This window comes from Colobus angolensis, unplaced genomic scaffold (genome assembly GCF_000951035.1).
Source record: "Colobus angolensis palliatus isolate OR3802 unplaced genomic scaffold, Cang.pa_1.0 Scaffold97, whole genome shotgun sequence".
NCBI classification, from domain to species: Eukaryota; Metazoa; Chordata; class Mammalia; order Primates; family Cercopithecidae; genus Colobus; species Colobus angolensis.
In genome coordinates this window covers 8,348,913-8,372,363 of record NW_012123709.1, presented here as the reverse complement: position 1 = coordinate 8,372,363, position 23,451 = coordinate 8,348,913, and the positions used below count along the sequence as shown (strand labels likewise).

Below are 23,451 nucleotides of genomic sequence, written 5' to 3'. Positions count from 1 at the left end.
TTAGCCAGGATGGTCTCGATCTCCTGACCTCGTGATCTGCCCGTCTCGGCCTCCCAAAGTGCTGGGATTACAGGCTTGAGCCACCACGCCCGGCCGAAAACTGCTTAAATTTTAAAACTCAAAGTTTTAAGTTTCTTCTCACATACATTCTATAGACAATTCTTACATGTTTTGAGCATTTTTAAAGATTTTTTAAACCAACAAAATGCCAAAGTAGCAACTTTACTATTATCATAAATAAGGACATGGTGGTATAATCATAACCATTTTTAAAATACCAATTTTAAAGGCACTATGTGGGAACAAAGCCCCTGAAACCTACTATTCCAACTCATGTTGGAGGTCTAGTCACACCCATGGTCCAGAATGCTTTGTGGGTAACTTTCACATTCGAAAAGTATTCTTCACAGAATGAGCTTCTCTGAACTTACAAGACGGAAGGCATGCAGCCTGGAGCTGTAACATCCTACTGCAAAAATAGGGAAGGCCACGTTGAACAGTGTGCCCCTGCTGAAAGCCATGTGCTCCCTTCTTTACAGTTCTATAAAACGGCATCTGTGACTAAATAAGATTTCATTGAAGTGCTGGAAGCCACACACAGTTGAAACATGGACTTGGGGATGGCAGCAATGCCACCACCAACAGATAGTATAATGTACCCCTGTGAGAGGGGAGAGGTGGGAAAGGAACTTTTAAAAGTCCTTGGTCATGTTATTATTAATCATGTTATTTAATAACTGTGAGCACTGTTTAAAAAGCAGTATGTCCCATTTCCGCCTGGGCCGGAGTACGGAGCCCAATAGCGGTTTTCGGAGGCTCAGATTCTTACATAGTCCTCTTAGTGCATGCTCACCTCGGAGTGGATAGATATCTACACAAATTTGACAGATTACACATAGATAATGCTTTAGAATTTTTTGAACATTTTCAGAAACAGTATTTTTAAATTTTATTTGCAAGGAAAAAATACTTATCAGTGGCAAGTCAGGTAGGTTCACACTCAACACTGGTCACTTATCTCACCCATTCTGATCACTTGCTCTGTTCCCTCCACTGGCTCTTCTTCTCCAGACTCTTAAATCTATTCAGGCTCCAAGGCTCACTCTCTAGACTCTTCTCTATCTTTCAAGAGACAAGGTCTCACTCCGTCACCCAGGCTGGAGCACAGTGGTGCAATCAAGGCTCACTGGAGCCTCCAATTCCTAGGCTCAAGTGATCCTCCCACCTCAGCCTCCTGAGTAGCTGGGACTACAGGTGTGAGCCACTGTGCCCAGCCTTCTGTTTTATAATTAGCTATAAACTCAGCTACTCTTGTTCTGCTGATGAATCTCAAATCTGTATCATCAACTCCAAACCACATTCTCAACATCAGATTTGCATTTCCCCTGCCCTGCTGAACATCCTGACATGAATAGCTGTCCACGAATTCCAATTATTCCCTGAGTTGCCCACCATAACACAAATTTGTTCCTTTGTCTTAGTCACCTCAGTAAATAGCATCGACATTCACTAAGATGATGAAAACCTGGGATCTGGCTTCTCCTTTTGCACAGCTCCTATGTTTAAATCCAAGTTCTGTCTTTTCTACTTCAAAAACATAGTCTTGAAATCCTCCACACTTTTCCATCTCAATTTCCACCAGCCTGGTCCAAGATGCTCATTTTTCACCCGAGCTACTTCAGTAACTTCCTTATCTACTCTTGCCTCTGGCACTTATTTGTCTACACAGCAACCAGAATGATCTTTTAAAACATGAATGTTGGCCGGGTGCGGTGGTTCACGCCTGTAAACCCAGCACTTTGGGAGGCTGAGGCGGCTGGATCACGAAGTCAGGAGATTGAGACCATCCTGGATAACAGGGTGAAACCCCATCTCTACTAAAAGTACAAAAAATTAGCCGGGTGTGGTGGCGGGCACCTGTAGTCCCAGCTAGTTGGGAGGCTGAGGCAGAAGAATGGCGTGAACCCGGGAGGCGGAGCTTGCAGTGAGCCAAGACTGCGCCACTGCACTCCAGCCTGGGTGACAGAACAAGACTCCATCTCAAAACAACAACAACAACAAACATGAATGTTATCAGGTTACTTTCATCTTACAAATTGTTTTAAGGCTTCCTGTAGAATAAAATCCAAATTCCGTCTCATGATCTTCAGGGCCCTGCCTAGGTGTCTTGCCCTAGTTCCAGCTGTCTTTGCCATCTTAATCTCTCAGTGTGCCAAGCTCTCAGCAGCCTCAGGGCTGCCAATCATGGTGTTCTTTCTGCTTACGATGTGTTTTCCTTCTATGCTTCCTGTAACTGGCTCCTTCCCAGAATTAAATGTCATCACTGTTCTACTCTCCCTACTCTTTTCAAGTAGGTTTCTTAATACCAGACCTCTTCAGCCAAACATAAACTTTCCACAATTTGTAATTACACAATGGGTTACTTATTTGCTCTCCTGTCTCTTGTGCTTGCTAATTATAAGTTTATCTGTCCTGTTCATGACTATATAAACTACGCCTGGCACAGTATCTGACACACTGCAGACTCTCAAAAATGTGCTGAATAAATTTTCTCTATTATCCTTTTCGTTGCTATTCCCCTATTATATAGTTGTCTGTTTAGGATTGACTGTCCTGACTACGTTGTGAGATCTTTAAGCCAGGAGACCGTCTCTTGTCTTTGCTCGGCACAATATCTGACACATTGTGGGCCTATTCACAAAGAATGAATGGTTAAGATTAGGTACTCAGTAACCTTTTCCCCAAATTGTATTAGACCTGACATATAAAATCAGTGTGGGAGATGTTGTTTAGAGTAAATAGTTTGGAGAGGTCAAACAACGACAATGCTAATAATAACAGCAAATTTTGGATAAGGTCTGTTTGGGTAACAAAACTCGAATGATGGAAATAGTAGTTAGAAATCAGTCAAAGTGAGACTCAAGGGAGCTGACCCTCCCTCTGGATGTCAAAATCTATCAGTGACTTAGCAGTGTGGTCCGTAGAGTGTCTCTCAGAATAGTGACTCCCACATACGTCAGGAGGGCCTAACGGCTGCTTCCTTCACAAGGGTGGTGGTGAGACACATGAGGTCAAGTGTTCCACAGCCCATAGACAGGCAGCTCTCCAAGGACAGTGGAAGACTCCCCAGGGCCCTGCTTAGCGCAGCCTGAGAGGCCACAGGCCAACAGTGAAGGTGTTGACAGACAATGAGACCGAATTCCCTGGGGGAAAAATATTGCCCTGAGATTTAAGAAAAAAGAGGAAACAAGCCAAAAGGGTATGCTCAGAAACTGATGGAAAGAGTTAATGTCATCAGATCCAACCAAAGGAAATTAAAGGAAGATTCAGTGAAAAGAGGGCAGAAACAGAATCAAAGGATCCCAGGGAAGCACTGACCAATTTAATGAGAAACCAGGAAAGTAGTGAGAAAAACAAGGGAGTCTCTCTTCATCTATGTTTAATCCAGAATTCTTGCCATTTAATGCTAATGTTTTGCTCCATTCTTAACTCATACCCGCCTAGGAGTTTACTTTGGAGTTTGTATGTAGAAACAAAGAGAGACCCATCTTCTATTAGAACACCACATGACCCCACACTATCTTCACAATATTTCAGGCGGCTTCCAGATAGCATCTCAGCTGTGGAAATGCTATTCTCTTACGTCTTCCCAGTTTTCTTAGTGCTGGCTCTTTCCAAAGCCGCTCATTCTTATCTCCTTCAACTACTTTCCAGATAAACAAGCTCAGAAAACACACACATTGGGCTACAACTGATGCATTCATTGTGTTCTGAAACTAAGTAGAACTAGAAGAAAATTAGAGGAGGGGATTCAGGGATGGCATGTCCTCAGGCCTGTTACCACGTCTCCATTAGGCTCTGCATATGTGTTTATTTTTATAGCTCCCTTTCATAAATAGATTGTGTGAGACAGAAGTCTTATTTCCAAGGTTCACTTTACTGAGTGGCCTCCAGTCACTCTTTCCAAGAAGAAAGATGGAAAATTATGGTCCAAGCAACTTTACCGTCCATCTAGGAACCAAGAGGAATGCTGGACCTCAGCCACTCACCAGCTTAAACTGTCATTTATGAGCAACAAAATGACTGTCTTTGGGTCTTGACAGCATTATCTTGGGCAGAGTTTGTGGCGGTAAGGCCCAGCTAATCACATTTGTCTAATTCTACATTTCCATCACTTTCACAAATGGATTATTACTTACTATTCATTTAAATAAAACATTGATCAAGGAATCTTGTCCTTTTAGATGGAAATCATAACATATAAGAAAATAGCATTAGTTTTCATGTTTGTACCACTTTCTAATGAAAGAGTTATAATCATTTCACAATATTGTCTTGTTCATCTTTTTAATGACCCAATGAAGAAGAAAGGATACACAGGCTGGGCGTGGTGGCTCATGCCTGTAATCACAGCACTTTGGGAGGCTGAGGTGGGCAGATCACAAGGTCAGGAGATCAAGACCATCCTGGCTAACACGGTGAAACCCCATCTCTACTAACAACACACAAAATTAGCCAGGTGTGGTGGCGGGTGCCTGTAGTCCCAGCTACTCGGGAAGCTGAGGCAAGAGAATGGTGTGAACCCGGGAGGCGGAGCTTGCAGTGAATGGAGATCGTGCCATTGCACTCTAGCCTGGGCGACTGAGCAAGACTGTCTCAAAAAAAAAAAAAAAAAAAGGAAGGACATACAGATTGCTGGCTCTCCTTTACAGCAGAGGTAGAGAATGATGTGACTAACTTAAGAACAGGAAGTGAAAGAGGTATGGATAAAGAAAAACATGGTTTATTCACACAACTGAATAATGTATAGTGGTTAAAAGTAATTAGACCCAGACCAGGTGTGCTGGCTCACACCTGTAATCCCAGCACTTTGGAAGCCAAGGCAGGCGGGTCACTTGAGGTTGGGAGTTTGAAACCAGCCTGACCAATATGGTGAAATACAAAAATTAGCCGGCGTGGTAGCAGGCGCCTGTAATCCCAGCTACTTGGGAGGCTGAAGCAGGAGAATCGCTTGAACCCAGGAGGTGGAGGTTGCAGTGAGCTGAGATTGCACCACTGCACTCCAGCCTGGGCAACAGAGCGACACTCTGTCTCAAAAAAAAAAAAAAAAAAATTAATTCGATCCATATGTATCAACATGAATAGATATTAAAAATTAGGATGCAGAATAAGCCCAATATGGTTCATCCTTTCTATAGTGCAGAATGTCAGAATTTCTTCTTAATTTGGTAATTTTGATCACTCCAAGTCATACAAAGGGAAATTCCATTTTCCAAATTAATGAAGCTAATTGAAATGTGATTTTATAATTCTTTATCATTTAACTTGTTTTTGTTCTCACTGGGTTTTTGTAGCAGTGAATAGAGTCTAGCTTGGCTATAAGAGCTAACAGTTTGGATAACAATGCTGCTTTACATCTATTGCACTCTGCAGAGGACAATTCAAAAAAGAGGCTACTCATCTCCCCTGAGGATGAAAGATAAACATTTGTGGTTAAAATATTGTCACGACTCAGACAAAAGGCGGGATTTAGCCCTATCACTTGGCTCATGTTCCCTCCTAACCAAATCATAATTTTTTAGTAACCTAATAACATTACTGGGAATAGAAAGCATGCATCCCGACTACTAGAAATATTGATACAACAAAGGAACACGTTAGTAGTTTCAACTTCTTTTACTTAAGGATTTCAGAATTCCTCCCAGTGAACAGGGAGATTGGTAGGTAAAATACGGTATTTCCTGGTAGATGACCTAAGAAAAAACTCTTTATCTGCTGGCACCTATATACATTTGCTACACATCAAATGTTTTGTCATCCCCTAGAGGAAAGACAGTGGTAGATGGCAAGAATGCTAATATTTGCTCACTTGGAGCAAGAGCAGGCTATGTGGTCACAGACTCAAAATGCAATGTGCAAGAACTCAGAAATTGCATAGCAAAACTCCAGCCCAAATGAAGCAAAATGTCCTTGTCTGCTTCCTCAAGGTCTACTCTAGTTAATACTGATGTAACTAGAGAAATACCCAGTAACAAAAATTTGTCACGCAATATCTAATCTAAGATGGCACAACAATTTATGAGACCAAGTTCTTCTTCTTACTAAGTTACAAACACGCAAAAGTTGTGTCAACCTTACAGCTCTTTAGACGCATGCGACCAGGAGGACCAGACAAGCCATCTTCTACTTCCAGCTGCTAGTGTTTCTAGCTGGTGCATAACACAGGTCCCCAGGATAGGGAGGTGAAGGATAGTTTTCAAAGATTGAAAGATTTCCTCCAATTTACATTAAAATTAATATGAAGGGCTCTCTATGTGGCTGCTGGAGTAGAATGGTGGGAATCAAATCAACAGCCCGTGCCTTCCTTTGGGGCCAGTTTCCTAAACTTGGTTCTCTGTGCCTATACTGCATTAGCTGAAAGCATATGGATGCAATCACATTCCAAGATACCTTATTTGGTGTTGGTATGGACTTTGGCATATTGTCTCAGCTTACAAAAGCAATAAGGATTCTCTGACTCCCGCCAATCCATGTAAATCACTCTTATCTGTTTAAAGGGTGAGATTCGTGAGTGATGAAAATAGTCACAACTATTTCGTTACCGGCATATATAACCATGGTCTATATCCAGATAGAACTCTCCAAGGTGTGAGACTTCCGTAGTGGGAAGGGAGACAAGATTTAGGCAAATACCCACACAGAAATGAGGGGGGATGCATTTGTCCCATGCGGCAGAGTTAGGAGATACAGAATCCAAATGTTGTCCTTATGTAGAGACCTTATGCTGGTTGAGAAAGCAAAATAACTAAATAAGGATTACTTTTATCTGCAACTCATTTTAATGTCTTCTTTATTTTTTTTTTATTTTTTTATTTTTTTGAGACGGAGTCTCGCTCTCTCGCCCAGGCTGGAGTGCAGTGGCCTGACCTCAGCTCACTGCAAGCTCCGCCTCCCGGGTTTACGCCATTCTCCTGCCTCCGCCTCCCAAGTAGCTGGGACTACAGGCGCCCGCCACCTCGCCCGGCTAGTTTTTTGTATTTTTTAGTAGAGACGGGGTTTCACTGTGTTAGCCAGGATGGTCTCGATCTCCTGACCTTGTGATCCGCCCGTCTCAGCCTCCCAAAGTGCTGGGATTACAGGCTTGAGCCACCGCGCCCGGCCATGTCTTCTTTATTTTTAAAAGCAAATGGACTGGTGAAGGGAAATTCACTTCTCTGAACTGTAATACAGGATCATCCCACATTCAGGCTATCCAAAATTTGGGGGATATGGAAGGCCAAAGACCAAAAATAAAATAAAGTAAAAAAACAAGTAAATAAAAAAGTAAATAAAATTACTTGATATGAACTAATAAGTGACAGGAGATTAAAATCTTTTAATTCTTGTGTCTGGCCATATAACTGAGTGCCACTGACCATTAGATAAAGACAGATTTTTAAAAATAATCATCCCTATTGTAAGGGATAGTCACTCCTGGCTCATTGTCTTCTATTCTTCATTAGTTTGTTGATTGTTTTTCCCCAGATCACATTTTTGGAGTTGTTCTTTTGGTGAGATAGTGGTTGAAATGGTTTCATTTTCCTTTTTAACTCGTTTTCACCTCTAGATGAATCTCGTTTTATGATGGAATTTCATTCCATTTATGATCTAAATGAGGAGGAACTCCTTTAAATGCTCCTTTCTTTTTTTGGACAGATTCAACCTGTATTTCACTGAGTACCACTGCATCGTAAGTAGAGAGGATACTATAAATAAAGTGAGTGAAACAGACATCTTCCCTCTCGTATCAGCTAAGTAATTTCTCAAATATTTAAAAATTCAGAGAAGTGCCACAGAGGTAACAGAAAGAGGGGCAGTTACATTATTAAGAGCAGAAACCTAATTTTCCCAGGAGTATATGTAAGAAAAGCCCTCCCTGTCTGAGGAGACGCCGTCATACGAACTCAGATATGAAGAAAGGTGGAGATCAGTTAGGGGTGGGAGCAGCAAGGGCCCTGGGGAGTGTTCAAACAGTGCAAATAACATCTAAAGATGGGATGAAGTGTAACCTTTCAGATCTGGAGGGCAGGATCCAAGCCACCAAGAAGTCTAGTGGTTTGTACCCTCTAAATACCCCTCACCACTATAATCTCCTGCCACTTACTCAACCACTTTAGTCCAAGGCACCAAACCCCCATGCTGGATTCTTAACCTGTCCTCACTAAGGTCCTCCTTTAAATCACATAGATCTAGCTCATCTGAGTTCAATTTCCTCCTTTGTAAATGGAGATAATAATAGTGCTTTCCTCAAGGGTTGTTTTTTCAATGAGAAACAAGATATTACTTAACACCAAACTTGGCTGAGTATTAAATAAATGTTAGTTAATATTATTTTCACTTTTTTTTTTTTTGAGACAGGGTCTCGCTGTGTCGCCCAGGCTGGAGTGCAGTGGTGCAATCTCAGCTACTGCAACCTCCACCTCCTGGATTCAAGTGATTCTCCTGTCTCAGCCTCCCAAGTAGCTGGGAATACAGGCACCCGGCTAATACTATTGTTAATAATGTAACGCATGTATCATGGAAGCTTGGGAAGTTTTCATAAAATAGGTGGGGCTCGATGGCAGTTTTGAAGGGTGTTTGTTGTTTGCCTAGAACACGGGAAGTGGAGCAGGCAGTCCAAGCTCAAGGAGCCCCAGGAGCCAGGGCTTGCAGAGGCTGCAGGGGAAGACAGTGTGTGCCGGGGTGGGAAGGCTGGTATTGCATAGGTCCAGGAAGGCAATCATGAGACTCCCTAGACGGCAGGAAAAATCTTCTGTGGGAACAGTAAGCTTGGACAAGCAGACTAGAGACTATGAAGACAACCTCTCACAGACTGACACAAATAATCCACTCATGCAAATAATCTCAAAGAATTCAGTCTTTTTTTTTTTTTTTTCTCTCTCTCCTAACTTCTGATTCTTAAGGATGAAGAATGTGGGTGGGGATTCTTGTTCCCAGTGTCAGTAAGTAAAATCTTTTGGTGGGGAAGTATTTTGAATACTTGCAAGGAAAGTTCAATGCTCTCCAAAGTGGAGGTAAAAACTGGCACCAGGGATTTCTGTGTACCTACCTAGAAATACAGGGCTTTAATCTACAGCCAATGTGAACTTTTGTTAACTCTTTAAAACATCATCATTTCTGAGGGACTTCAGACTCTGCTCCACAGGTCAGCACCAGACCAACAATATAGAGTTCCTGCGACCACTTATGATTTGAAGCACAAACTCAGGCTTTGAATGTTTTAAAAACATCCATATAACTATGGGTTGTTTAAAAATAGCAATACCCCAAAGAGTTTATTTCCAACATCTGACACGAATGCATTTCGCAGCGATTTGTTATGCAAATAATGGCAGCAGAGAAGACATATGAAAAAACATTGACCCTTCTCAAAGCCCAGTGGATGTACTGCTTTTGTTAATTCTGAATTCCAAGTCTAGGGGTTGGTGGTCTGTCTGTGGTGTATAAAATAAAATACTATATGCCTGCCTCAACTTTTCTTCTGATGAAGCTGTAATTTGCAAAGGAACTATTGTTCCTCTATGGCTTCCCGAATTTTTCTTCACAGACAACTGTGCTTCCGTGTGGAGAGGGGTTTCAGTGTATTGCCTGTGGAGATGATGCTGCAAGTATTTTCAAAGCAGAGGGGGCCGGGCGTGGCTCATGCCTATAATCCCAGCACTTTGGGAGGCAAAGGCGGGCAGATCACGAGGTCAAGAGATCGAGATCATCTTGGCCAACGTGGTGAAACCCCGTCTCTACTAAAATACAAAAAATTAGCCAGACGTGGTGGCATGTGCCTGTAATCCCAGCTACTTGGGAGGCTGAGGCAGGGGAATCGCCTGAACCCAGGAAGTGGAGGTTGCAGTGAGCCGAGATCGCGTCACTGCACTCCAGCCAGCAGAGGGAAGAGCTTTTTGAGATGGAGACTCAGGTAGTGTTTGGAATTGCTGGTAATTCAAGGCCTGATGATATGGGGGCTATTTGCTGAAGCTTCTATTTCAACTCTCCTTTATGACCCCAGGTTACCTAAATATGTTGCTTTCTAATGTTTATTGTGAGAGGTGGGAGGTAGGGTAAACATCAGTCTTCGATTTGTCAATGGGAGAAAAGCAAGGGACAGACTTTTTTTTGCCACAATTTTGTCCTTCTTCTAAAGTGTTAGCTCCTTCTAAAGTGTTACAACTCCTCCTCTCTCCCTTCCTCCTCTGCGCTGCTCTTCTCCACCGCCACCACTCCCAGCAGTTGTTTATTAAATGCCCACTGCATGCTAGCGTTCTAATTTCTTCTTGTCTCTAATGGTCATATTTTAGGATGCCATTCCTCTACTGACTGCTACCACTTCTAGAGTAATCCTAACCTGTAATTCTTTTCTTAGAGGATAAGTAGAAAATACGTAATGGGGAGTTGGGGGGAAATGGATTTCATCTTCAATTAGTGTAACTGATAGGGAGGAAAGGGCTTGGGTTAAGGGAATGTGTTGTGAAACAGCAGCTGTTTTATAAGGGACTCATCTGGAGAAGTGGGGTGTATCCTCTGTTGATATGGGAGAAGACCCACAGAAAGCCAACTAGCATCCAAACAGCCCCAGGAGCCAAGCACAGAGGAAGTGAGCCTTCTGACCCCCATCAGCCAATCAGCCCCGAAATTAGTCTGTATAGGAGATGAGTAACATCCACGGGAGCAGTCACTCACTCAAGTCCCTGGCCCAAAAGTGTCATGGACTTTGTTTTATGGTTTAATGGACTTTTAGCTGAGTTAAAAGGGTTAACAAGTCTGAAGATTTCTCTGCAACCTGATGAGATATCCAAGCGTCTTTTTTTCTGAAGGTCTCCACTGAAAATACCACTTACGAGTAACTTCTATGAAGAAAACCTATATGAAAATACCAGAGATGAACCAGCTGCTTTTTTCCCCTGAACTCTTAGCAAATGATCTAAGGGTTTAAACGTATTAAAGGCCTCAATTTCAACTTCTGGAAACAATAGGGCAAACGAATGTGGGCATATTCATTTAAGTGTGAATTTGCTGACTCCATTCTTACTTTCTTGGGTTCCTCCATAAGCCCAGACCTTACACTAAAAGGCAGCTACTTCTCACGCTACAGCAGGATTTTGAGAACCATCACTCTTTGCCATCTTCACCCTGACCCTTCTCATCTTTTTTCTAATTCTCAGAACCTTCTGGCATTTCTTTCTAATTCAGTTGTTTCCTTTCACCAACTCGGGTTAGTTGAGCCTGGACCCTAGCATGCCTGTTCTGTCATACTCTAATGAAAAGCAAATTAAATTCTTGGATGGTAAACTCTCTTTTCTTAAACTTCTGTCTGGTTCTTCAGAAAAAAATTAAAAGTTATATTTATGTTAACATCAACCAAGATATTGAATCCATCTCAGGATCCTACATCCCTTGACCAACAAGCTGATAACGCTGCCTAACTCATCTCAGTCAACCTCTTCCTCTCACATGGTGTGTGGAATAGAACTTGGTCTCCCTGGGCTTCAGTAGTAGCAAATTGAGGAAGTAAGACCTTACTTACATATAAACGTATTTCCACCCTATGTTAGCTCTGTTCCCTTGCCCTTTCATTTCAAGCTGCCTCAAGGAGGAAAAAATCAGATAAAACACAAACAAAAGACAGAAAACAGAAGCCCAAGCGCTAAATCAAGACTATTAATAGTCCTCCAAATAAAGAAACTGACTGCCATCACCCAAGCCCTGTTCATCTAGTTCTTCCTTTCTCCAAATGTGGCTGAAACTCATCTCTCTTTTAGTCCTCTCTTACTCCCACCGTTACTATTGGCAGCAGCATCACAAAGTGAGAAAGTAAAGGTAGGTAATCTAGGTAGCACTTTCGTTGAACAAATACGTTTCCATCTTTTTCTGATTTCAACTGATCTTGAAAACAGAATCACTGTTTAGGAGAAGCCCTAGTTACCTCTGATCACCTTGGTTAATTTTAGAACGGGTGCTTCATACTCACCACACAGAGAAATCTAAGGCTTTTATTCATTTAAATCCTTCAAAATGCTAACATTATGAAACCAAAAACTTTTAAAAGTTTTGCCATTCCCTGCAAATCAAAACCACAGTGAGATACCATCTCACTCCAGTTAGAATGGCAATCATTAAAAAGTCAGGAAACAACCGGTGCTCGAGAGGATGTGGAGAAATAGGAACACTTTTACACTGTTGGTGGGACTGTAAACTAGTTCAACCATTATGGAAAACAGTACGGCGATTCCTCAAGGATCTAGAACTAGAAGTACCATATGACCCAGCCATCCCATTACTGGGTATATACCCAAAGGATTATAAATCATGCTGCTATAAAGACACATGCACACGTATGTTTATTGCGGCACTATTCACAATAGCAAAGACTTGGAATCAACCCAAATGTCCATCAGTGACAGACTGGATTAAGAAAATGTGGCACATATACACCATGGAATACTATGCAGCCATAAAAAAGGATGAGTTTGTGTCCTTTGTAGGGACATGGATGCAGCTGGAAACCATCATTCTCAGCAAACTATCGCAAGAACAGAAAACCAAACACCGCATGTTCTCACTCATAGGTGGGAACTGAACAATGAGATCGCTTGTACTCGGGAAGGGGAACATCACACACCGGGGCCTATCATGGGGAGGGGGGAGGGGGAGGGATTGCATTGGGAGTTATGCCTGATGTAAATGATGAGTTGACAGGCGCTGACGAGTTGATGGGTGCAGCACAACAACATGGCACAAGTATACATATATAACAAACCTGGACGTTATGCACATGTACCCTAGGACTTAAAGTATAATAAAAAAATAAAAAAAAAAAAGTTTTGCCATTCCCAAACTGCCATGCGGTTGGCTTTGTGGCTTTGGACACTCTCAGAGGGAAGGCATCACCTTTGTTAGAGTTTGTGAATTTGAATTAGTTTGGGTTTGTTTGGAAGCAGAGCAACATCACAAAATCCAGACCCTTTCTTCCTAAAAGCACAAGGCTGCTGGCGAGCAGGCCCAGGATTCGGGAGAGCCGGAGAAGAGGGCAGGGCACAGGAATGTCACCCAGCCTGGCTGGGATACGTGTCAGGCCTGACCACATAACCACAGATACTCATGAGCAAGGCAAAGCAGACTATTCAGATAAAACGACAACTGATTTTAAATAAGAGACATCCCTTATTTTGTTTATTATTTCTTCTAAATCGTGGCTCTAAAAAAATAAACTTAGAATTATTTTCCTCTTCCAAACTGAAATATCTTTTTCTTCCTGGCTTAGACCACCAACCAGGTTTCTGTCACCGGAAGTGGGGAATATACTGGATATCTTTTTGAGAAAGCCTGATCAGATGCCCTATTATCCCAATTTCCAAACCAAAGATGCTTGGAGATGAAGACACATTTTTTTGGTGTGTGTTCCAAGTTGCAACCTCAAAAACTTGGCAGTTTTCTCACCATGGACTGTGATTTCCATGATGTGATGGTTTGGAAGGGTTTGTTTTCAAATAGATGTTATGGGTAATTCCAAGGGAATTCTATTGCAATCCCCCTGAGTTGACAACCTTTCCCTCTTAAGTGTAACTTTGGTGTTCAAATGACATTGGGACCCAGAGGAGGAAGATTCCCAGTGGTAAATGTCTGTGAGGTACAAAATGGGAAGGCAGAAAAAGTGAAGCTTCTAAAGTCATGAAAATAAGAACCAAAGAGCTTTTCATGCATTATCTTTCACGCTGTTCTTCTTTTTCTTTCTTTCTTTTCTTTTCTTTTTTGAGACAGGTTCTCACTCTGTTACCCAGGCCGGAGTGCAGTGGCATGATCGTGGCTCACTGCAGCCTCAATCTTCTGGGCTCACGTGTTCCTCCCACCTCGGCCTCTCTGTACCTGGGACTATCGGTGCATGCCGCCATGCCCAGCTGGGACTATCGGTGCATGCCGCCATGCCCAGCTGGGACTATCGGTGCATGCCGCCATGCCCAGCTGGGACTATCGGTGCATGCTGCCATGCCCAGCTGGGACTATCGGTGCATGCTGCCATGCCCAGCTAATTTAAAAAAATTTTTTTGTAGGATGTGGCCTCCCTCTGTTGCCCAGGCTGGTCTTGAACTCCTGACCTCAAGTGATCCTCCCACTTTAGCCCCCCAAAGTCCTGGGATTACAGGTGTGAGCCGCTGCACCTGGCCTACATTGTTCTTTTAATTTACTTTTATTTAGGAGGACAGTACAGTTCACATTTTCTCCTTTTTCACAGGTTCTATTAAGTGTCATTTACAGTAACAGTAATTCATATTCTAACTTAGCTTTACCTCAGCAACTCTTTCTCCCGTTACTTTTAGTCTCAGTACTACAAATGCCTGCATGCTTTCTCCCCAGAACAGAGGCCTTCATATTTTTCTCCCTAAGCTGTATATGTCTTACAAACTTGTAAAACGGATGTAAATGAACGTAAAACTTTCCCCTTGTTCGGTGAAGAACAAGATACACCCATGGCTTGAGCATACATCTCCTTCAGTCTCTTTGTCTGGTTTTTCTTTTTTAGAATGCAAAGTCTTTTATTTTTAAACTTTCAAAATCTAAAACCAAGCTAGCCTATGTTAAGTAATATCGTTTCCAAAGCTGAACGTGCTCACTCGGAGCCCAGTTTTCCGCTTGAAATACAAACACAGCTTCCTGACGCTCCTCGGTGGGAGCACTACTGTTCGATGACCTCCGATTAGATGAACGGATCCGCCTCAGTGGGTAACATCCCTTTAGTTTTTCCTTGGTAAGGGTTTAAAAATTCTAAAATAGATGCTTTTTTTTTTTTTTTAGTTTTACACTGACAATTTCATTCCAAACGTCTCCTGGGAGACACACACCATGCACAGGAATCCCATCTTCATCCTTCTCACTCTCCTACACCTCCGAGACTGGTGTGGAAACGCTCACCATGCTGTCTGTTCACTACCAGGAGGAAGGCTGGATTAGCGCTGAGCTGTAGGCGCCTTCTAATGATCCTGATGAGCTCACTCAGGTTGATGTGGTCCGGGACAAGGAACAGCGCTTTATCCAGGGCAGGAAGCTGCTTCTCGAACCCTTGCATGGTTCTGTTACCACCGGGATTTTGGGTGGATGCTGCTCTCGGAGAAGTCGGACTTCTACTCTTTGTTCGAAGGTGCGGTGCGGCCTGAAGGTCTTCTCCGATGTCATGGTGCAGGGATCTGCGTGGCTCTGGTGACATAAGGGTTCTGGCGGCTCCCGGGGGTGGTAGTGCAGGGATCTGGGTGGTGGCGGTGAGGACATAAGGGTTCTGGTGGCTCCCGGGGGTGATGGTGCAGGGATCTGGGTGGTGGCGGTGGTGACATAAGGGTTCTGGTGGCTCCCGGGGGTGGCAGTGGCAGTGACTCTAACTCTGGCGACAGTGACTTCTCTTGTCTCCCTCAGTTTCTTTACTATACGCTTAATCCATCAGAAAGTCTCAAGGCTCTACGCACCTCAGCAATCCCAGTGATAAGGCAAGGGGTTCATGGACTGAGTCCTGAAGCCCTCTTGTGTTTAGAGATCGGGAAGATGAAGAACCAGCCTAGAAGATGGAGGAATGCCCACGAAGTAGAGAGAAGACAAAAGAGGGTTAGGGCCTAAAGCAAGGAAAAGGAGTTTTCAACCCATCATTTGATCAGCTATATCTAATGTTTCTGAAAGGCAGAGTAAGATTTTGTGTCAGACATAGCGGGTCTTTGAGACTAGAACACTGTCTGATTCTTTTTTTCCTCAGAGTCTCACATATTGTAGATAACTTACAAATGCTGAATGAACAACTGAAAAAGAATAGTAGTGATCGGTTACAGAAAATGGGATGTGCTCTCTGTTAATTCCCTGCCCTTCAACAGATTCCCATCCTAGGGCAAAATGGGAGAAAGAATGTCACTTCCACAGTCCTCCTGCTGAAAGGATCCCAAGTGCTGTTGCCTCATTTATGTAGCACGATCCAGAGACACTTCCAGTCTGAAGAACTTCAAAGGTTTTAGGAGGCTGAGGTGGAGGGCTCAGGGAGGAATGAAGGCAAGGGGAAAAGGGATGAATAACCACAATAAAAGGCCGGCATGTTCACAACGATGCTGGACAAAGACAATGATTCCTGAATATGAAGGAATCTGGAGAGCGAGTCACAAGAAACCAAAAACATAAGGGGGTGGAGGAGACGCTGAGAGAAAACAGAAAGCTATGAAAGAAGGCAGAGGCTCAAACCGAGGTGAGAGAGAAAAAATTAAAAGCAGAAGGGGGGAAAGACAAAAAATCAGAGGAGGTGATGCCAATGTATGGAAAAAGAGCAAAGGAAACACAGGGCCATTGCCTTATGCTGAGGACTGAGCGACTGGTGCCTGATTTCCGTGCATCTCAAGAGGAGACAAATGGCAGATTGGGGGGAGCCTCTCTGCATTTTGGATCTACGAGGAACACATACCAGGTGTGGTGAAATGCTCAAGTAAACACAAATAGCAGCAGCCGTGGGGTTACCAGTGACCTGACCGCAGGCTCTGTCCTCTCCTGGCCTCCAGCCTGAGTGTACAACACACATGCCCGCTTCAAGGGGGAGGGCAAAAATCTCCTGCAACTGGGTGACCTCTGTTGTCAGCATTTGGCTAATTAAGGAAAGATATTACCCTACAGATCTCTATGCCTTGGTCCTACTTCCTGCTCGTTAAAAAATGGTTTAATAAGAAAAAAATAAAGGCAACAGAATCCAAATTACTATTTTTTCTCCCAAATGAGCTGAATGGTGGTGGCTCTTGCCAAAACGCTTGAACAATAGGATTGTGACACGAAGACTGAAATCTAAACAACATGAAGAAATCTCGAGAGCCAAGCAGTCCCCATTATCTCATGCTTGCACGACGATAGTCCAGAAGATGAGGGATGAGTCTCCATTTGTGCAAGCAGAGCAGCACTCCAAGGCCCTGATACAGCCACTAATTGCCCATCTGCTTGTCTACACAGCCCAGAGATGGTGACTGGACAAACAGTTCATTTCCTTTGAAACAGGACCAAACTGGGAGGAGCCTGTCACATGGGACAGAGGAGGACTAGGAAGAACTCTCATGGGAAAGTGCCTCCAGATCAAAGCCAAGGACTGGCAAGCCAAGCAAAGATGGGTTCAAGTGGCTGGCTTCCCATAGGCAGCTTCAGGTCTACCGCTTTCTGTGCCCTGCCCACCCCCTCCCAGCAGAACTGGAACCCCTCTCCCCAAGGACAGGACATTTTGAGCCACTCACATAAAAGTCTCAATAGGCCAGGCGCGGTGGCTCACACCTGTAATCCCAGCACTTTGTGAGGCCGAGACGGGCGGATCATGAGGTCGGGAGATCGAGACCATCCTGGCTAATGTGGTGAAACCCCGTCTCTACTAAAAATACAAAAAATTAGCTGGGCACAGTGGCAGGCGCCTGCAGTCCCAGCTACTTGGGAGGCTGAGGCAGGAGAATGGCGTGCACCTGGGAGGCGGAGCTTGCAATGAGCGGAGATCGTGCCACTGCAACTCTGTCTAAATAAAATAAAATAAAAAATAAAAGCCTCAACCAGGGAGCATCAGCACCAACCCAACCTCCAGGCCTTGGCAGCAAGGACAATTGTGTTCAGGTGAACTTCTAGCCCTTTTGGACTTCACTGGATGCTTGGCATTTGCTACACTGGTTCCCGTGTTAGTGTTCTCCTTGTCTCGTAGACCGGACTGTAAACAACTTGAGCACAAGGGACTTGAAGCCCCTGGTTCCACAGCAGGACTCTTTACATGTGAAGAGCCATTAGCCAGGAAATGCTTATGGTTGTTAATGATGATGAGCTACTCCAAGCATAGTTTCTTTTATTTGCCTACATCAGAAGCTTGGCTTCTTGAGACAAGAGACTCAGACTTCTCATTTATACTCTTGGCAGGCTGTGGAAATCAATAACGGCTCGCACCTATCAGTGTCCTGGAAGTAGGACTGAGAGAGAAGACTCTCTTGAGAACCTATTTCTCCTCAAAATAAGATTAGGTTTAAACAAAAAATCAGCTGCCCTACTGCTTAGCTCACAGGTGTGGCGCTGATGGCAGCAGCTCAGTCATGAAGTGGGAAACAACAATTTTAAAAATCCTTGTTAATTTGCTTACAATTATCCAGAACTAACGATAGGAACACTGAAGAACCGTATACTTAATGGGAGGGAGACCTATGTTGCTAAGTCAGTAAGACCAATTTCCGATTTTTCCCTGTGAGCATTTGCGGAGCCACGTATTAGCCACATGAGAAACTAAGAAGAATGAATCCTGCCTGGGAGCAGAGCTGCAGCCCTGAACTCCAAACCGGAATGGGGTGGGGGCAGCTTGAGGTCTGTGGGCAAACTCGGCACTCCCAGTCTAGGGCGCTGTTCACCCATTAACTTGGCCTCCTCTTGCCACTGCTGTGTTTTAGCCCTTAGTGAGCATCCGTGTGGCTCAGATTTAACCAGACCGAAGGGGCTGTGGTGGTGAGAGGGCAGAGGAAGCTGGGGGAAGAAATGGCTTTTCTTCTGGACAGGAGTGAGGACTGTCACTTCCAGGATGATCATATTCTCAGGACGAGCCATGCTATGATATTATTTGAATATCTAGCTCCAGGCAGCTCTATTTTCCCATCTCACTACCAGAAGATTGTCATCACCTGGTATCAGCACATTCAAGATACTACTGAAGACCTAACAGCATGGCTAAAACCTCTCATCTCTGCACATAACTGCGTACAAATGACTAAAACCGCTTTGCTTCAAAAACAGAGGAGCTGTGTGAAAGGCATTTTAGAGCGTGTGGGATTCCACCCACAGGCAAGTTCCAGGGATCTCAGAAGCTTGGCTGTTTCGTTCGGCGCCAAGGAGGCAAAGATCCCAGGGAAAGGCAGTCATGTGGGCAGGAGGTAGTCCTCGGATGATTAGCGCAGGTGTCCAGGCGGGAGGGGAGGGTATGGAAACAGTACAAACATGACAGAAAGCTGTGCCAGTGGGTCACCATGCCCCATTCGTACAGAACATTGAGTGGACTGTAACTGTGGACAACTGAAATACCGAAAAGAAAACGTGCACACACTGGTTCAATTCTAAACAGTGGGAGAAAGAGTTGTTTAAAGAAGAACAGATAATGGCTCATTCCACCCTCCCCAGTCTTTGGAAGACAGACACAGGAGTGTCACACAGTACAAAAGTTTGTATTACACAGAAAGAGGGACTTACACACAGAAACAAAATTTAAAAACAAACAAACCACCGGCATTTATCACCATTTATCCAGCCAGTGGTTTCTTTATCCCCTTGGCTATTGCTTTAGATATTTTTGCTTGGAACTTCTCCCCCACTTTTTCTGACAGCTCATTGATCTTGGCTTGGAGCATCACAGTTCGTGGGAAACAATACAGGCTACTTTTCTAGCTTATTCCTTCTTAGATGCCTCTTGGATGTTGTCCATTTAATATGTTTGAGAAATACAGAGAGACAAACACATAGTGTTTTAATCTCAGAGTATATGCAGTGTGTCCCTGGAGAAGTCTCATAGATCCAAGGGAATCATTTCATTGAAGTAAGGCTTGTATTTCAAATTGATCCACCTGGGACATGTAATCAAAACTCATGAACTTTAAAATAAATTCCAGATTCTGGTTTCTTATCTATATTTTGGGAACATAACATTGGTAGATAAACTAATTGAAAAAAATTATTTTCAATGTGATTTAGAAATGGCTTTTAACTATTTCTACACATTCCATCGCTCCATCTCAGAAGAAGCGGAGTAGAAAACTGCAGCAAATTGGACTTTATATTAAAGTCCTAGGAAATACATTCTGGCTGAGGTGATGGTTCTTGTGTGCTACACTAGGTGTGTAACATGTGGAACTGGGTTCGTGAGGCTACTATTTATGAAGCTGTATATTTCCTTCTGTGTAGTAACACAGAGCGTGATTAAGGAGAATGTGAAAATCCTGTTTCCTGGAAATATCATCCATCCTGGAGGAGTTATGAGAACCAGAAGAGATTTGTGTTTTGCTATTTATCTGACGCTTAAAGATTATACCAATCCATTTTCCTAGGGCAAGCACAAATGGTCAGTTTTGTAAATCTTGATGGACTAAGTCAAGTAAAAGCCAGAGCCTACTAGTTAAGAGTCCAGATATCAAGAGACACAAATCTGAGGAACAATCAATTAGACACCGTGGTAGCTCGTCTCCGAGATGTCCATCATCAGCTTTTTCCTTCCCTGCATGTTTGTGCTGTTCTCCAGTTGAGAGGTGGTGTCTATTGCTTCACTCCCTTAAAACCGGGCTGGACTGTGACTTCTCTGAGCAACAGTGACGTGATGTTTCATTCCCAGTGTTTGAGAGGATAGGCAATTTCTAATTTCTTTTCCTTGGAACATGTGCTCAGGAAAAAGCCAGTAACTATGTAAGAAGGCTAACTACCGTGAGACCACCATGCTATGAGAAAGTGCAAGCCATGTGGAGTGACAGCGTGGGCTCTCAGAGATGCCCAGCCAAGCCCCACCCTCCATCCAGCTGAGCCGAGAAGCTGCAGCCTACAGATGATTTCAATGCCAGCCATAATCTAAATCCAACTTCACAGGAGACCTGAAGCAAGAACCAGCCAGTTAAATCTAGTCAACTCACTCAACTGTGAGAGATAGGCATACACTGTTTTAGCCTACTAAGTTTTGAGGTGGTTATGCACCTGGATTCCTATTGCCAATTGGCTATAATTATCAAATATCCACTGGCAAATATAAGTTCCAGAGGCAAAGACTGTGTTCATTTTGCTCATCATTGCATTCATAACATGCAGCACAGTGCCTAAAACGTAGAAAGTCCTAAACTAATAATACGTAACAATTTGTAGAAGTTTATCTGTTCCAGTATGAAAGAAAGACCCATAGTCAACTGGCTGACATTTTTTATAGCCAGTTTCATGACCACAATAACCTTATGGTGGTAGTATTACTACCTCTCTCTTTGAGATGAGGGAACCTCAGCTTTTTTTTTTTTTTTTTGAGGAAGTAAGTTTTCCAAGCTCAGAAAGGTAAGGGAGAAGGCTGGGCATGGTGGCTCGCGCCTGTAATTCTAGCACTTTGAGAGGCCGAGGCAGGCAGATCACCTGAGGTCAGGAGATCAGGACCATTCCGGCCAACATGGAGAAACCCCAGCTCTACTAAAAATACAAAAAATTAGCCAGGTGTGGTGGCACATGCCTGTAATCCCAGCTACTTGGGGGGCTGAGGCAGGAGAATCCCTTGAACTCAGGAAGCAGAGGTTGTGGTGAGCTGAGATCACGCCATTGCACTCCAGCCTGGGCAACTAGAGCGAAACTGTCTCAAAAAGAAAAAGAAAGAAAGAAAGAAAAGAAAGAAAAGAAAAGAAAGAAACGAAAGAAAAGAAAGAAAGAAAGAAAGAAAGAAAAAGAAAGAAAGAAAGAAAGAAAGAAAGAAAGAAACAAAGAAAGAAAGAAAGGTAGGGGAGAGATTTGAACTCAGGTTTGTGCAATTCTAAAGCCAGGCTCTGTTTATTATAGTCTCCCAGGAGACTACAACAGAAACAATGAGAAAACAATTTGAAAGAGATGCAAAACCCACCCCTTGAATCTTACCCAGGACTATCGAGCTCCATTAATTGCTGTCAACACGCTGGAACCTATTTCGCATGAAGCTCAGACCAATTACAATTAATGCCACAGTCATGACTACAAGCTAGAAACCAATGCCAGAGGAAGCTTAAGTTAAAGAAAGCAACGATCACGCACATATATTATGTTAGCAATTAGGCTTAATCCTAGAATCATGAAGCCAAAGGGAATGTATTAAAGAGAGAACAGTGCCCTCCTGGGAAGAAGAGCAATTTCAAATAGACTTTTTAGTGGTTTTCTATATTACCTACTTGAACATATTATGCTCCCCTGGAATTACTATATTACAATTACTCACGCCACATTTTATTTATTTCAGCAAGGAAATGGGATGGTGCAATGAGCTCAGTGGGCAGATGGTTTGGTTATTTCAATGAATAATTTCAATGTCAACAAGTTGGTGGATGCTAAGATGAAAGGGAAAGTAGTAAATAGCAAAGGTCTCGATGCCTGACTCTGAGATGGAGTAAGGATGAGCTATCAGGACTGGCATCTCACTTCTAGAAGTTGAGCACTCAGGTTTTGCTAAATTTATAAAAGCACATGAACTAATGTCGCATATTTCCTATAATGAGAAAACCAGTTTATCTGTTTAAAACAGTTCTGATCTACTCAAACACACATTTTTAATTTTCACTGAAAAATGCTATAAATATATCAAAATTCAAATTAAAAAACTGGGAGGGAAAGGTAGATCTATTTCTCAATTCAGAAGATTAATAAAAGGATTAAGGAATTAAATAATCACATTCTCTAGCCTCAGCTTACAACTTTTTAAAGGCACAGTTTCTCAATAAATGGAAAAGCAAATTCTCACTATTCTCCCAATCTGTTTGAAAGCAGAGTTGGGGTGTTACGGTGATTAACAGTTATCAAGGCCCATTAAAGTTGTTAATTATAGTGGCGTTTACTATCATTTTCCATCATTTTTAGCTACTGAGACAGGGTCTTTGTGGATCCCAAGGATCATGTGTTTGCAGTTCAATTCAGCAGCCACTAGGTGGTAATATTGTTGATTCTGGTAGCCATGAAGTGTGATCTATCACACCCCCCCTCTTAAATGGAATTATATACATCCCTTATATCATCAAGATGTAACTATAGAAATTATAATTATACTTTAAAATATTTACAATACTTTAATTGTGAAAAATATAATCCCATATAAAAGTTCCATGCATATCTGGTATCTTTTAATCTTATGCTAATTCTACTTACCTTTTACTCTAATTATATACATGATTATCTTCAAATTATACTTATAACAAAAAGAAAGTGTCAGGTCTTAGAGAAATCCAGCTTATATTCATTGCTTTTGGCTTATTTTTAGAGGAGATGAAAAAGATGCACATAACTTTCCTTCTAAAAGTTATGGCCGTCCTCTGTAGTAAATAATTATTTGCCACTTGAACTTGGAACCACTGCTATTTGCCCCACTGGGTAAGTAAAACTTCTGTGGTTAACTTTTCTGAGACCCACTATCTGAAGCATCTGATAAAGTTTGACAAAATGACATTAACAGCAGCAGCGGCTGATACACATAGTGCCAGGTTCTGTGTTAACTGCTCCACATACATTAGTCCTGGGCTCCTACTAGAGCTGCCACAATTCATTTAAGGCCAAATGAATTCAGCAGAAGAAACAGACCTGTATTATTTGAAAGAATGAAAAGATCTTTCCAAAACTGGACATTGTCTACAAAACTACGTATTATATAACAGGTATTATGCACAATAACTCCCAGAAGGCAATACAGGTGTTAAGCTCTTCCATTATGAAGAAGATAGTAAC

The 23,451-nt window shown here is 42.8% G+C and overlaps 1 protein-coding gene and 1 pseudogene across 1 annotated transcript in view; both read right to left on the bottom strand.

Moving 5' to 3' along the window:
- Positions 1-23,451, bottom strand: part of FMN1 (formin 1) — a 385,253-nt gene that overhangs the window by 46,306 nt on the left and 315,496 nt on the right. The window lies entirely within an intron of this gene.
- Positions 14,826-15,201, bottom strand: LOC105505016 (annotated as a pseudogene).